The sequence below is a fragment of the Portunus trituberculatus genome, chromosome 32 (genome assembly GCF_017591435.1).
Source record: "Portunus trituberculatus isolate SZX2019 chromosome 32, ASM1759143v1, whole genome shotgun sequence".
Classification (NCBI taxonomy): Eukaryota; Metazoa; Arthropoda; class Malacostraca; order Decapoda; family Portunidae; genus Portunus; species Portunus trituberculatus.
In genome coordinates, this window is record NC_059286.1 from 10,540,766 (window position 1) to 10,553,901 (window position 13,136).

The window sequence follows — 13,136 nt, forward strand, 5'->3', positions numbered from 1 at the left end:
ATCCATGGCAGGGCATAATGAGATAACAGGAAGCTGCCAATAACCAACTCGCGGGAGACGGAAAGAGTACACAGGAGTGGGGTCGATAGATAACTCTGCCATGAGATTTGCAACACGTAGGCCAAAAGGTTTAGGGAGACTCGGTCGAGTGACATACGCCTGCGAGCGCGAGTCCCGCAACATTGACACACAGGGGACAAAATCAGGCAGACGGTGGGTGCGAAACCAACACCGGAGCATCGAAGACTGGCGCCGGAGGTCGAGCGGCCAGAAACCAGCATCCACTAGAAGGCTAGGTATTGGAGATGTCCGAAATGCACCCGTAGCCAAGCGGACCCCAGCATGATGCACGGGGTCAAGCGAGCGTAGTCGTGCATCTGTTGCGGATGAGTAGATCTCACAGCCGTATTCCAGCTTCGGAAGTATGAGTGTACGGTGAAGCAACAGCAACGTGTCCCTGTCCGCACCCCAAGAGGTATGACTTAAAACCCGAAGAAGGGATAGTGCCTGCCGACAAGACGCCTTAAGAGAGCGAAAATGGGAACCCAGGTGAGACGGTTGTCAAATAAAAGGCCAAGATATCGAGTCGCCTCCACGCATGAGAGGCGTCTATTGGCGAGGTATAAATCCGGGTCTGGATGGACACCACGGTTGCGACAAAATGCATGGCTACGGTCTTCGAGGTGGAGAATCGAAAACCGTTCATGTTGGCCCAACTGGACACCCTATTGATCGCCAGTTGGAGCTTGCGCTCAATCAGTGACATCCTAGAAGCAGCAAAGAGATGCACAAGTCGTCCACATATAAAGAACTGTGAATGCCATCCGGTAGAGTATCTATAACACCATTTATTGCAACTGCGAATAGCGTAACACTAAGAATACTTCCCTGTGGGACACCGTCATTTAAAGCTGTAGCATCGGAGAGAACACTCCCAACTCGAACCCGTAAAAAACGGCTGGATAAAAACTGCTGGATAAAAATAGGAAGGTGGCCCCGAAGGCCAAAATTAAACAAAGACTGTAAAATGCCATGACACCAAGCCGTGTCGTAGGCCTTCTCCAGGTCAAAAAAGACTGTTACTTGATGGTGGTGATTAGCGAAGGCCTCACAAATGGAAGACTCTAGGGATAAAAGAGCATCAGTAGTAGACCTCATCTTTCGGAAGCCGTACTGTACCGGTGACAAGTACTTCCCCTCTCCAAATACCACATGAGTCTTATATTTACCATCTTTTCTAACACTTTGCAAATACAGGACGTTAAAGATATAGGACGGTAGTTCGTAGCCTGGAGATTATCTTTCCCAGGCTTCGGAAATGGGAGAACCACTGCCACAGCCCAAGAAGATGGAAAGTCACCGGTATGCCAAATCATATTATAAAGATTTAAAAGAAAGTTAAAAGCAGTGTCAGACATGTGGCGCAAGAAGGCATAAGGTATATCATCTGGCCCAGGAGAAGAGTCGTGACACTGGGACAAAGCGGTCCGCAACTCGGAAGCAGAGAAAGGGACATTATAAGACTCCCCTCCAGCGGAAGAAAAGTTTATGCCGAGAGATTCCATTCTCTGGCGGTGACGTGCGCCCGGAGCTGCAGGATGCCTCTGGGAAACACTGGCAAAGTGCTCCGCAAAGAGGTCAGCGACATTCCTAGGGTCTGCCACCGTTCGCCCAGCAGACAACAAAATTGGTGGGGAAGCAGCAGAATACTTCCCAGCAATTCGGCGGACTTTGTTGAAGACATCCGTAAGAGGGGTGCGGACGTTTATGGAAGAGATATAGGCTTTCCACGAGGCTCTTTGTGCCTCTTTCAAAATGCGGCGGGCCCGAGCTCGGCATCGCCGAAAAGCTTCCAGGCACTGTGGGTCCCCACGATGTCGCCGGAGAAAGCTGACCGTTTCTCTTTAACCGCTGCAGTGCATGCTGCGTTCCACCAAGGAACGGGACGCTTAGTAAAGCGACCTGACGTCCTAGGGATTGTCTGAAGGGCTAAAGAAATAAAAAATCAGTAAAATAATCAACAGCCTCAGCACAAGTAGAAAAGTCAGCCAGCGGACGAATAAAAGAGCTAAGGTCTGTGAATCGACGCCAATCTGCCTTGTCTAAAACCCAGCGTGGTGGCCGGGACTGTGGCTCAGATTTCACAGATTGCAATAAAATCGGAAAGTGGTCACTACCGTGTAAATCCGGTAGGACTCGCCAATTAAAATCAAGGAAAGAATTAGATGTACAAAGAGAAAGATCGATAGCTGTAAAAGTCCCAGTAGGAGTGTGGAAATGTGTAACATCCCCAGAATTTAAAATCTCAATCCCTCATCCTCAATAAAAGAACCGATTAAAACCCCACGAGGATTACTAGCACCTTCATCCCACAACGGGTGACGGCCGTTAAAATCTCCCAACAAAGAAAAGGCGGAGTCAGCTGACGCACCAGGCCGTCAAGCTCACCCCTGGAGACAGGAAGCCGAGGAGGTAGATATAAACTGCAGATGGTGTACAGTCGTCCCATAAAGACCTTAACAGCAACCACCTGAAGGGAGAGTTAAGTTGTACCGGGATAACAGGTATATCCTGACGGACTAGAATAGCTGTGCCACCGTGGTGGCCCTGGTCAGGAAAGGAGTGTTAAAAACCACGATAGCCAGGAGGACTAGAATAAGTACTATCACCTATCATAGTCTCTTGTAGAGCTACACAGGCTGGAGAGAACTCCGACAGCAAAGCTCGGAGTTCCCCACGAGGCGCGAAGGCCTCTACAGTTCCATTGTAGAAGCTTGAAGACGACTATTTGGGTGCAGTGGACGAGCGAGCCTTTTGAGGCTGCCCGTGACTGACCTGACTAGAACTAATCAAACGACGAGAAGACACCGGGAATTGAGGTGTGCCGGGTCGTTGGACCTCAGCCTTTCGGCTTATCGGTGGGTGATGCGAACTATCATCACTTTTACTGGTCCTCGGAGGACGAGGATCAGGCAGGACTGCACTTTCCGATACAGTTGGTCCACGAGGGACGGCTATGACAATATCATCGGACGTCTCCATGCTCAGACCGTCCTCATCATAAGAAGCCCGATCTGAGACGGAGGGCGTCACAGAAGGCTGGACAGAAACTACTGGAGCTACCCTAGCAGAGCGGTCCCTGGAGGACTCACGATTATAAGCACCGGGAGAAAACTTAGACTGCTTATGCTGAGCTAAATCTAACGACTCCGCAGAGCCGCGGTGCCGCTTAGTTAGACCCTTGAAAGGCTTAGGAGATACAGGTGGCAAATGGACATCTACTACATGGGTAACTTTGTTCAAGTCCGTATTTTCTCGTCACTTCTAAGAGATGACTCAACCGAGTCATCAGCCAAAATGGCAAACCTGTTAGCCAGATAAACAGTACCACCCGCCCCAACAGAGCGAGAGGTAGCAGGAGGAGTTGTCTTCGGACCGGCAGACTCAGCCGAAGAGCGAGCGGCCAATGAAGCATAGGATGTCGCACCAGTACCATCCTTCTGGCGGTACAGGAGTTCACGGCGGGCGCTACCGAGGCTGATAAACTGACTATTGGCAAGCTGTAGAATGTCCTGCTCCAGGCGATACCTGGGGCATTGCCTGGAACGTACCTGGTGAGCATCACGACAATGAAAACAATAAGCTGCACCATTGCAATGCTCCTCTGAATGCGAGTCGAGTGCAGAGCAATTACCACATCGGGAAGCTTCCTTACACGAGCTTTTCCCGTGACCGTACCCATAGCATGAGAAGCACTGAAGAGGGCGAGAAACAAAGTGCCTCACCCTAAGGTTGATAGGACCGATATTAACACGGTCAGGAAGGGTGGACCCAAAAAGTGAGAAGGACCATGTTGGAGGAGTTCCTCATCTTAGTCACCTTTTGTACTGAGCTAGGGCACATTGCTAGTATTTCCTCTTCTGGGAATTCATAGAGGTCTTGGCTATAAACACAACCTTTGCTATAGTTAAAGGTGGGATGAGCCTTAACAGTCTCAAACATGCTGTCAGAAGGGCATGGGAGATGTTGCAACATCCTAGCTTGCGTAAGATCTTTTGCTCGCACAAGCACCCCCTTCCCATACTTTTTCAGATTCCCTCAGGAATCGTGCCGATTTCTTTGGACAGGTACCGGGAGGCATGGATGAAATTCCACGCCCATTTCTATAGTACGCCACAAACCAACGTGGAGGTGGGATCTGGCGGACTGCTGGAACTGAATTCTCTAAATAGTTTTCAAAAACATTTGGGATGTAATCCATGTCACTGTCTGAAATATTACGTGACTGGAGAAATTCAGTTTTAAAGCCATGGCCGGCGAGGGCAGAGATGCTACATGTTCATAAGCTAAACGAGCTTCATCACATGACATAAACGTTACATAGCATCGGTTAGAAGGAAAGTCCTTATCATAAACCAGTCGAATGCGAACAACCGTACCATACGCCTTGAGAAGTGAGTGCAAGGCATGATAGGAAAATGATGGATTAACATTTACCATTACAAGAGAATCATATGCAGCAGAAATGCATCCCTCAAAAGAACTTCCAGAACAGGAGACTGCTGTGGGAGGCCCTTGTGGAGGGGAATCCTCCTCCTTACTCAGACCTGAAGATGACGTCTCGTGGGCCAGGTCAGCCACCTCACGAGAACCTGAATGTTTTTTGTGTTTTCCCATAAAAAACAGCTACACAAAAAATTGGCTCCAGGGGCAAGGAAACCACCTACTGGGACTACAATGGGAGGAAGCGCTGGCTGCCGTGGACGGGTACCTCGTCCCCATGCGGACCAGTCGTTTTAAAAAGGCCCCACATGATACGAATGTTTGTCCACGACAGAGCTGAGACCCCCCTCCCAAAGCATCCCAGCCTGGACACCCAACCATCCAGCACAGGACAGCCCCTATTGGGCGATCCCTCCAGCGGGTGGCTCCGCTGGTCCACTGGCAGCCTACGTAGGAACCATTTAGTCTGGCCCCTCACTGGCGACCGTACTAGCATGGGTAGCCCTCTCCCCCTCGAAAGGGCAGAGCAGGGGACTAAGCCCCCTCTAGCCTAGCTCGCCAGGTCACAGGGGCACGCAAGCCCCCCCACCACGACAAGGCGGTTCCCATCTGGGGGCAGAAAAGGTGGTGACAACAGTGCAAATCTTTCACTCATCATTTAAATCTACAGTACAAACCTTCTACATCTCTCTCTCTCTCTCTCATGAAAACCTGTAGCCATCTGTAGGCCTGATGAATTCTTGCAACTACCTCTCTCTCTCTCTCTGGTTTCAACTGTCCTACTCACCCAAGTCATGAGGGTAGGGAGGGAGTCCAGCTCACCACCACCAGGATCGGCAGCAGTGTGGGAGCAGGGAAGGGAGTGTTGCCGTCCTCCATGGGGATTGCTGAGGAGAACTGTGGCCGTTGTCATCTCCCAAGTCCAATCAGTGCATGCTGCAATTAAAGCAGTTTTGTTCTCATGTACTTTTATTTACTTTTCCCTATTTCTTTATTGGGGTGAGGGTTGGGGGATGAGGGACACCAATCAAAGAGAGACAAAACATTTCAGAAAAGAATAAAAGAAAGAAAAGCCCACTCAAGTTGACTTACACAGAGACATTATGCGAGTGATTCAATGCATAAATAAATACATGGACATGGACACACACACACACACAGATCTATTTGTTAACGATAGCGAATAAAGAGCTATTGAAGGAAACAGTAGAGATGGAGAAAGAAAACCAACAACAAAGGAAACAATGTGAAGAGATGAAGGCTAAACTCCTAGAAATGGAGATGAAAATATCCGAAGGGGACTTGAGGAAGGAGGAATGCCTTAATCTAATTGATGCCAGGATGAAAGAAGTGAACCATGAACATCAGGAGGTACAAAGGTCCTTTAGGGAGATAGTGAAAAAGCAGGAAGAGGAAAATAAAGTGATTACACAGAGTGAAATAGTAAAGGCACTAAAGGAAAATGAGTATGTGGTGAGAGATATTGCTGAAAAGAAAAAATGTGTGATCATAACAGAATTGAGGGAGAAAAACTAACAGAAACTGGCAGGATAGGAGGGATAAGGAAAATGACAGGATTAAGTCTTTACTGAATAAGATCTCTGTGGAGGAAGAGGACCTATATGCTGAGGTAGAAGAAAGTGTGAGATTGGGAGCTTTTGAGGAAGGCAAGAATAGACCATTAAAATTGAAATTAAAGTCTCAGGTGGCAGCTGAGGCCTTGTTGAGGAGGGCTTGGAAACTTAAGGACTCTGAGGAAACCAAAACAATTTACATAAGAAGAAATATGTCACAGGATGAGCGAATGAAAATGAAAGAGCTTGTAACTGAAGTGAAAGAGAGGAATGATGAAAGAACAGAGGAGGAAAAGACCAAGATTTTTTGGAGGATGAGAAATGGGAGGCTAAAGAAGTGGTGGATAAAATAGGCAGAATAGACATTACATGGAAGAAAGAGACTAGGAATGGAATACAAGTGACTTACATGAATATAGATGGATTTCTGTCTAAGAGGCTAGAATGTATGGATTACCTAAGAAATAACGAACCGGACATAATGTGTGTGGTGGAAACAAAGCTAAGGCCCGAAATAAAGCTAGACTGGTTTGTTGTAAAATGCTACAAAGTATGGAGAAATGATAGAAAAATAAAGGAGGTGGTGGTATAATGGTTCTTACTAAGGAAGATCTGATAGTGAAGGAGGTGAACTATAGTAAGAGAAATGAGGAAGTGATAAGTATGCTTATAACAGATGGCAAGAGGGACATTAATATTATAACAGTATACATACCACCCAGAACCAGTGCTTGGGAATATGAACAGTACCAAATGGTGATGAGAAATACTCTAGACAGAATGAAGCAAGAACTCATCAGAAAGGATAGAGTGATGATAGTTGGAGACTATAATTGTAAAGAAATAGTGTGGGAAGACTACGAAGTGGTGAACGGTGGTGAGTGGGCAGAAGAATTGTTAAAGGTAGCAACAAATAACTTGACACAGTGGGTGAGATCACCAACAAGGTGCAGGGGACAAGATGTTGCAGCAAGGTTGGATTTGGTATTTACCAGGGCATCTCTAAAAGAGGAAATTGAACATAAATGTCCTTTGGGGAGAAGCGATCATGATGTCCTAAGCTTTAAGCTGGATACGGAATTAAGCACGAATAAGATTGTGGAATGCAGGGAGGAAAAATTAAATTATATTAGGGAAAATTATAACCATATAAGGGAGTTCTTTAATGAAATTGACTGGTCCGTGGTATACCAGGAAAGGGATATGCAATTGAAATACGATAAATTTATGGATTTGTATAACTCTGCTGTGAAAAAGTTTGTGCCATATTACAGAAAGAGGACTTTAAATAATAAACAGTGGTTTAATAGAAATTGTGAAGAAGCAAAAAAGAACAAAGAAAAGGCATGGAAGAAACTTAAGAAAAACAGTGATGTATTATCAAGAGAAGTTTACAAAACAGCAAGGAATAGATATGTTGAAGTAAGGAGAACAGCACAGAAGGAATATGAACAGAGGGTGGTGGAAAACTGTGATAGTGACCCAAAATGTTTTACAAATTCATAAATGGAAAACTAAATATAAGGGAGGCAATAGAAAAGGTAAAAATGGGAAGAAGTATATGAGGATGCTGGAGATATAGCTGAAATTTTGAACGACAACTTTTGCAAAGTGTTTACAAAGGAGGAGCATTTTATGGGAGGAAGGCCTACGGAAATAAAGCAAATGCAGGACATCATGGTTACTAAGGAAGATGTAAGGAAAATTATAAGCAATCTGGATATTAATAAATCAATGGGGCCTGATGGCATATCTGGGAGGTTGCTAAATGAATGTAAGGATCAATTGTTGAACCCCGTATTTGATATTGTGGAAACCTCCATACGAACAGGATTAGTCCCGAAAGAGTGGAAAAGAGCTGACATTGTGCCTATATATAAGAATGGTAGTAGAATGGAACCACTAAATTATAGACCAGTATCGTTGACTAGTATATTGTGCAAGGTATGTGAAGAAGTAATTAAAGCTAAGTGGAGTGAGTATCTAGAAAGTGAAAACATTCTGAGTGAAAGACAGTTTGGTTTCAGAAAAGGAAGATCATGCGTATCCAATTTATTATGTTTTTATTCACGAGTGACTGACATACTACAACATAGAGAGGGATGGGTGGATGCTATCTACCTGGACTTGAGAAAGGCCTTTGATAAAGTACCACACAATAGACTGATGTGGAAACTAAAGAAGATTGGAGTAAATGATAAACTAGCAAAATGGATGGAAAATTACTTATTGGGAAGAGAAATGAGAACAGTGGTGAGAGGAAGGAAGTCCGAGTGGAAGAAGGTAACCAGTGGAGTTCCACAAAGGTCAGTGCTTGGTCCCATCATGTTTTTTAGTTATGTTAATGATATGCCAGTAGGAATTGACAGTTACATGAACATGTTTGCAGATGATACTAAAATTATGAGGAGAGTAAAGAATGTGGAAGATTGTAACAAGTTACAGGAAGATCTTGATAAAATATATGAATGGAGTAAGAAGTGGCAGATGGAATTTAATATAGACAAGACCCATGTTATGAAAATGGGAAGAAGTAGATACAGACCAAACTGGGATTACAGACTGGGTGATGAGAAAATTAAAGAGACCAATGAGGAGAAAGACTTACGAGTAACCGTGCAAAACACTTTGTCACCGGAGAAACACATTAACAATGCTTCAAAATATTGGCCTTGCGTTCCACTACCTAGATGAAGGAATGATGAGGAAGATATTATGTACCTTAATAAGACCCCAGTTAGAATATGCAGCTTGTGTCTGGGCACCACATATGAAGAAAAATGTGAAGGTAAAAAGGGTACAGAGGCTGGCAACAAGGATGGTACCAGGACTCAGGGAGTTAGACTATGAGGAAAGACTGAGGAAGCTGGGGCTGACCACATTAGAAGAGAGAAGAACAAGAGGAGACATGATAACTATGTATAAATTGGTGAACAAGATTGACATACTGGACAGAGAGTTGATAAAGGTGACCACAAGTAATCATCTCCGAGGACATGGAAAAAAGCTAATAAAAGACATCTGTCTAAATGACGTGAGAAAATACAGTTTCCCGCATCGTAGCATTGATAAGTGGAATAAACTGAGCAGTGATGTTGTTGACGTGGTGTGTGTCAATCAGATGAAAGAGATATGACAGGAATGGACAAGGAGACAGGACACAGAGAGCTTAGCTCGGGCCCTGTAATACACAAATAGGTAAATACAAATAGGTAAACACACACACACACACACACACACAAGTGAGAAAAGCTGTGGGACCTGATGGGGTATCAGGATGGATTTTAAGAGAATGCAGGGAGCAACTGGCAGAAAAAGTTTGTGAAGTAATTGATGCCTCATTAAGGGAAGGTGTAGTGCCCCAAGACTGGAAAAGAGCTAACATTGTCCCAATTTATAAATCAGGTAACAAGAGAGACCCATTGAACTATAGACCAGTGTCACTTACAAGTGTGGTAGCTAAGATGTGTGAGAGGGTGGTGAAGAATAGATGGACAGACTTCTTGGAGAAAAATGACATACTTTGTGAGTGTCAATTTGGTTTTAGAAAAGGGCGTTCATGCACGACAAACCTGATATGTTACTATTCGAGGGTGATAGATGTAATACAGGAAAGAGATGGTTGGGCTGATGGAATATATCTGGATTTAAAAAAGGCCTTTGATAAGGTACCACACCGGAGACTGATCTGGAAACTTGAAATGGTAGGAGGAGTGCATGGCAGTTTACTAAAATGGATGGAAGACTTTTGGTAGGAAGAGAAATGAGAACAATAATTAAGGACAGACCATCAGAATGGGGCTTGGTGGAGAGTGGAGTCCCACAGGGATCAGTGTTGGCACCAGTAATGTTTGCGGTCTACATAAATGACATGGTGGATGGGGTGTCCAGTTATGTGAGCCTATTTGCAGACGATGCAAAATTGTTAAGAAAAGTGAGATGTGACAAAGATTGCGAACTACTCCAGGAAGACTTGGACAGAATATGGAAATGGAGCTGTACATGGCAAATGGAGTTCAACACGACAAAATGCAAGAAATTAGAGTTTGGCAAGAGTGAAAGAAGAATCAGGAGTATGTACAAGATAGAAAATGAAGACATAAAAACCAGTCATGAAGAAAAAGACCTTGGGGTGACAATTACCAATGACCTATCGCCAGAGAGACATATAAACAAAATAATTGGAGAAGTATTGAACTTATTGAGGAACATAAGAGTGGCGTTCGTATATTTAGATGAAGAAATGATGAAGAAAATAATTACTGCAATGATAAGACCAAGGCTTGAATATGCAACAATACAGTGGGCTCCGAACTTAAAGAAACACATAAGGAAACTAGAGAAAGTACAGAGGGCTGCAACAAAAATGGTGCCTGACTTAAGAGATTTGACTTATGAAGACAGACTGAACAGAATGCAACTTCCGACCCTGGAAAACAGAAGAGAAAGGGGAGACCTGATAGCAATATACAGAGATGATTGGCATGGAAAAATGGATAGGGAAGATCTGTGTATGTGGAATGAAAGAGTGTCGAGAGGGCATGGGAAAAAACTAAAAATGGCCACTTATAGGAGAGATGTGAAAAAATATAGCTTCCCTCATAGAAGGGTGAAAGCATGGAATAGTTTAGACGTGGAAGTGGTCAACGCAAGGAATATTCATGATTTTAAGAAAAAGCTGGACATTAGTAGATATGGAGACGGGACAGTACGAGCATAGCTCCTTTCCCATATGTTACAATTAGGTAAATACAATTAGGTAAATACACACACACACACACACAGGCTTCGGCTAAAGTTAGGTTAGTTTAAATTAAGTTTGCTTGGGTTTAGTTGGTCGGCTATACCAAAACACCAAATTTTGCATTTTCAAAGAAGTCTAAGGAGACAAACGACCTTATTTGGCAAAAGAAAGGACCTCATGCAAATATTTACCCGACACACTGACACACCTACACATAGACACAGACAAATACACAGGTTTTTAAGAAGCTAATGTACACATGACTTCGACAGGTAGGCTACACACAGCAAACACACAGAGGTGAACCAGTGTGCGGTGCGGGGCTAATTTTTCTTGTAGCTTCTTATCCTCCTCCTCACATAAGGGTAAATAATCACAAGTCCTTCCTCCCAATCATCACCAATACCCTCCCCAAGAACACCAAGCCGGGTGATCTTGAGTCTACGGGGAAATAGTGACATTTTATGCAAAAATTTACCAGCGATTTGTTGTATTTGTGTCTGTATCTGCTACATATAGTGAAAACCCAAACATTACAGCCTGGCCGGGGAGTGCGTGCCCCAGGACTCATCCTTCCGTTAGTAACCAAACCAAACATTTACAAGACAATCTTCATTTGCCTAATACCTAGATGGGCCCTGGTGGCCCTTTGTTATCCTATTATTTATCTATTTATGTAATATGGCTGTTTGTCTTAGATTTTTTCGAGGGCATAAGAAATTGTGTATTAAGTATCTCGGGCCACAAAAACAAAACATACATCTAAGTTAACGCTGGAACTAAACTAACAAACCTAATCTATCTCGGTGTTTTGGCGCAATGTGTTGGATTTCAAAAAGCATCAATATTAAGCAGTAACAGCCGAGCACAAAAAAAGAAAAAAATCATGAAGAACAGTACAGCGAGTGTACTACCACTACCAGCCGTGTCAAGCGCCACTGACAAGGACCGATAGTAAACATTAACCCTCATCTTACACTTTTATGTAATATAGTAGCACTAGCACCGCTGCTCACCATCAATAACAACAACAAGGCTCACCACAGCAGCCACCCTTGTATATTCCTTGGCAACCACCCTCCCGTGCGCCGGGTCACTGCGTCCCTTCAAGGAAATCACAAAAAATGTCTAGCGTTACAATTTTGGAAAGAAAATCAACCCTTGATGCACACAAGTGGAAGAAGTCTCCTGCATTTAGGGTGTAGCAAGTATAGAACTAAAATGAAGCTGGACTCACAGTCAGAGGAGTGGGTGACGGGCGTCCACAATAAAAGCAGCTTAGCAAATAGAAGGAAGAGCCGTGGTCAGGCTCACCTCTCTCAGTAGAAACAAATGCAACAATAGAATACCTCCCAGCATGGCGGGCTCCCATTGGACGTCCTACAGTCCAGCGCCCGTGATTGGTTTTGCCGTGATACGTCATTGAACTAACTACCGGCTACCGGCGGGCTCTCATTGGACGTCCGTGAGACCGTGACACGTGATTTATAGACACCACAAATATCACAGGACCCACAATGCCCTACTAATGTAAACACCCACAAGAAGGGGGAAGAAATCTGAGAAAAACTGTTCACATGACTGTTTCTCGCACAGTGACAAGGACTAAAAATAAACCAAATAGAAAATGTTCGCACTTCCGTCTAGTAGTCCCTTGTTTTTAACCACCAAACTTTTATGTGCAAAACCTCGGAAAAGAGAAGTCACTCACATTACTACAGTGTTCTCTCTTTCCTGGAGTTATGAAAGAAAACGAATAAAAAACGTAAACCTACCTATTCTTATCAAATCCACAATACATCTCCTTTATCCTCTTAAAATTCGCACAAACTCATCTTTCCACACTTCTCACTACCTAAAAAAAAAAAAATTCCTTATACATCTAGTACAATAAAATCCTGCAAAAAAAAAAAAAAACACCAACTACTCTCAAATAATACGCATAAATCGGCTTTCCACTCCATAAATATTTTTTCACCGTTTAGCAATTCTGTTTTATTCAGCGTCTCGTCCCGTTCCTCATAAAAATAAGTGAATAAATAAAAAATGACTGCTTTCTTCACTTCTACTATCGTTTCTACATCTTCCTTCCCTCTCGTCAAATTCGCTGCTTTAAAACTCCTACGCTATTTTTGGAAAGTGGAAAGGAGAGAGAGAGAGAGAGAGAGAGAGAGAGAGAGAGAGAGAGAGAGAGAGAGAGAAGAAGAATATACGTGTGTGTGTGTGTGTGTGATGATCCATAGTGTTGCCATTACATCATATTGCTGTGCTCCTCTCATCATTTCTTGTCTCATTATGCGACTCTCTCTCTCTCT

At 43.9% G+C, this 13,136-nt stretch overlaps 1 long non-coding RNA gene across 3 annotated transcripts in view; it reads right to left on the reverse strand.

Moving 5' to 3' along the window:
* LOC123511937 overlaps positions 1–12,388 on the reverse strand; it is a 21,239-nt gene extending 8,851 nt beyond the window's left edge. For all 3 annotated transcript variants that reach the window (XR_006676996.1, XR_006676997.1, XR_006676998.1), the window contains exons 1-2: positions 12,059–12,388; positions 5,291–5,439 (exon numbers count right to left, since the gene is read on the reverse strand). This is a non-coding gene — a long non-coding RNA (uncharacterized LOC123511937). The remainder of the gene's footprint in view (positions 1–5,290; positions 5,440–12,058) is intronic.
* Between the last annotated feature and the right edge of the window lie 748 nt (positions 12,389–13,136).